The sequence below is a fragment of the Octopus bimaculoides genome, chromosome 3 (assembly GCF_001194135.2).
Source record: "Octopus bimaculoides isolate UCB-OBI-ISO-001 chromosome 3, ASM119413v2, whole genome shotgun sequence".
Classification (NCBI taxonomy): Eukaryota; Metazoa; Mollusca; class Cephalopoda; order Octopoda; family Octopodidae; genus Octopus; species Octopus bimaculoides.
In genome coordinates this window covers 62,075,060-62,078,790 of record NC_068983.1, presented here as the reverse complement: position 1 = coordinate 62,078,790, position 3,731 = coordinate 62,075,060, and positions in this window count along the sequence as shown.

Genomic DNA, 3,731 nt, shown 5'->3' with positions numbered 1-3,731 from the left:
TATATATATATATATATATATATATATATATATGCATATATACATGCATGTACATACTTATATATATATGTATTAGCATATGCATATATGGGTACAGAACGTCAAAAAACATGAGCAACATGAAAAACGAGAACATGAAACACCAAAACAGAAAATGAACTCTGTTTCGAACGCCGAAAGAATCAACTAGAAAAGCGAGACAGGCAACATTAAGAGCAATCCCTAAAGTAGAAAAATGTCACAAAAAGAAAATAGAAACTATACGTGGAAACGTAAGGGGAAAGTAAGAAGAAAAATAAGCGAAAATGCACATTGGAAATAAAAAAAAACTAAAGGCTTTCTATGAAAATAACGATACATATATACAATTAGGTGAACTGAGGTAGGAAGAAAAGTAATAAAATTCATTATTGTGAATTGCTAAAGAGATTCAAAGGTGTATCGGTTCCGTAAAATTACTGATCACAGCTTTGAATGCGCACCGATTACCGAACAGTGTCGGGTCTACTAGTGCCTGAGTCAAAAGATTATATGTAAGGATGGTAAGTAGTTCTGGATTTGGTGTAATTAGGGTAGATATATATCTGTAATGGGAAAAGTGTATCGGATGTATGTGGGTTAGTGGTATTAATTGAAAGGTTAGTAGTGTTCTGTATTAAGTTATGTGTTCATATTGAGTTGTGGAAGATATTTATAGATGAAAGTTGCCTTTTTATACATTTTTTTGCTGTACTGAGGTGTTCTGTGAACATTGATAGAAGGGGAAAATTAGGAAATTAGGATTAAGGTTTCTAGCACACCTTTCTTTGTGTTCACTGACCTGTATCTGTCTGTATCGTGGGTGGTGGATTTGTTCTTTGTGGAGAGTGGTTCTTCGACGAAGTGATATTCCTGTTTGACTAATATAATAATTTGCACACCCTAGGCATGTAATGGCATAGATTAGCTTTTCCAAGGCACAAGTGAAATTTGATTTAATCTTAAATATTTTACCTTTGTTTAAAATGGAATTCTGAATCCTCCAAAAAGTGGGGGCATGACTACAGTTTTTCACTTTTTGTTCCGTTGTTAATGGATATTGTCTTGCGCTGGTTAATATTGTTTTCAATGATTTCGGTATGTTTACATACCTCTGGAGCACACTCTACAGATCTATAACGTTGACGACGATGTCAACACACGCATCACTAAGGGAAGCTCAGCATTCAAGCGCCTACGTGAATCAGTGTAGGAGAGGAGAGGCATTATGCTGACCTCCAAGTTGAAGGTATAACAAATAATTGTACTATCTACGCTGCTGCAGCCAGCAAAACTTGAACGGTTTATGAACACCACTCTTAAAAGCTAAACCGCTTCTACTTTACCTACCTGAGAAAGCTGTTGAATATCACTTGGTAAGACAAGGATCCAGACACAGAGGTCCTCTCTCTAGTTGATTTGCTAAGCATTTATACACTGCCGAGTAGATCACAAGTCGAGTGGGCATGTCACTTTGTTCAAATTCCTGACACGTGACTTCCTAAAGGATTGTAGCACAGCGATCTGACAGAAGGAAGCTGCACGCAAGATGGACTGAAAAGGCGCTTCACGGATACACTCAGTGAAAGCTTCCCTGAAAACCTTTGACATAACTGCGACACCTCGGAAATGCAAGTTCATGACGGCCATGCCTGGCGAAGCTGCAGCAGCAGAGGTACCACCTCGTGCGAACGGAAGAGGATTGTATGGACACAAACAAAATGTGAATACATTAGTACAGTGTCAACTCCTTGCCTTCAATCCCAACAAACAACGAGTGCCCGACCTGCGGTAGGGCTTTCCAAACTCGCATCGGACTGATTGGCCACAACCGGCCACACCTTATACCATCTTCTTTTCCCATCTAATGTCCTTGTCAACATCGACAATAACGGATGAACTAATATTATTCACTTTTGCATTACAGAACATTATGTTAATATTTTCTCTTAAATCTCTCACTTGCTACTAACACATTTCAAATTTTCTGAAGGGCTACCATCAACTACATTAGATCTAGTGATTAGAAACAGTTTTCTCCCTTTAATGTAAAGCTCAGGAATGATAATTTTCATACATTCGGTTCTATTACATATATATGTGTGTGTGTGTGTGTGTGTGTGTGTGTGTGTGTGTGTGTGTGTGTGTGCGTGTGCACGTGTGTGTGAGTGTATATATATATATCACATTTAGCCATGTATGCAATACAATATTTATGCATGTGCGTGTTCATATATACGTGTGTGTATATATATATATGTGTGTGTATATATACATATATGTATGTATATACATACGTATATCTGTATAATTATGCATACATTTCATATGTGCATATGTATGTGCATGTGTAATGTGCGTATGTGTAGACACGTGTTTGTGTGTATATATGTATGTATATATGCGTGTGTGTATATATGTATATGTATATATATGTATGTATATATATATATATATATATATATATATATATATATATAAGCATATACATATATAAATATATACATACATACATACATACATACATACATACATACATACATAAATACATACATTTAAAATTAAGATTTGAATATAAGTTATATAAAAGACAGTACTAATTGTGGATAGAAGATGGGAACATCGCAGATTTCAAACACCCTATATATTGCATTATGGGCAACTACTTCCTTTATCATCCAAAAGATACCCTCCTGTCAAATTAGGCTACACGCATATTTTGCTGACATATGCTAACATTTTTCACTAACCACACACCAGCTGAATTTTATCCAAGAAAATATATTCCTGTTTCCTCTTATGATAAATCAGAACCGAACATTAATTCCCTTATATGTCCTACATACTGATACAAAAAATAAATATCTTACACATGAAACAGTGAAGCAGTACCCGACTAACTGAAAAATTATAGCCCAATTTGTTCTATAGTATATCTTGCATAATTACAAAGCGCTGAAAATATATAGATCAGCCTGCATTATATATACTGATACGATAGCATGCCTTGTACACAGACATATAACGTTTTCTGCAAAAAGACATAGGCATATACACACGCACACAAACTTACACATGTGCGCGCGCGTTCACAGCATAACCTATCCTGGCCGATGAGACATTATTATAGGCTAACGAAACATCAATGTTTTATACTACTGCTACTCTTTATATTGGTGAACTGTAAACCCTCAGCAGAACACAGTATACATCTAGGGAAATTCCGTCAATTAAAGTTGTGGTTTGTATTTTCCTTGCTGTTACACACATACACTCACACATACACACACACACACACACACACACACACACACGCACACACACACACACTCGTGCGCTCACGCCTGAAATCACAAACATAAACTTACACAATGTTAATGTGAAGAATGGATGAAATGCTATCCTCACGGTTACATGTCCGGTACACCAGAGTTGTAAGGTCGAAAAAAGATTATAGAGAAGATATCTACTTTTATATGTACGAAGAGAAACCTGAATCAATATGTTCACAGTATATTTCCTGCTGTAGAGCTATCAAGAGATATTCTTTCGTCTTTATTTTAGACAAAAATAAAAATACAAAATATTAAGTCAGAGAATGTTAAGTGAACCAGCAAAGAAAGTCTCAAGTAGGATAATCCGAATGAGGGAGTTTTCTTTATATCTGTATGCATATTTATATATATACATAAATACATACACGCACACATATA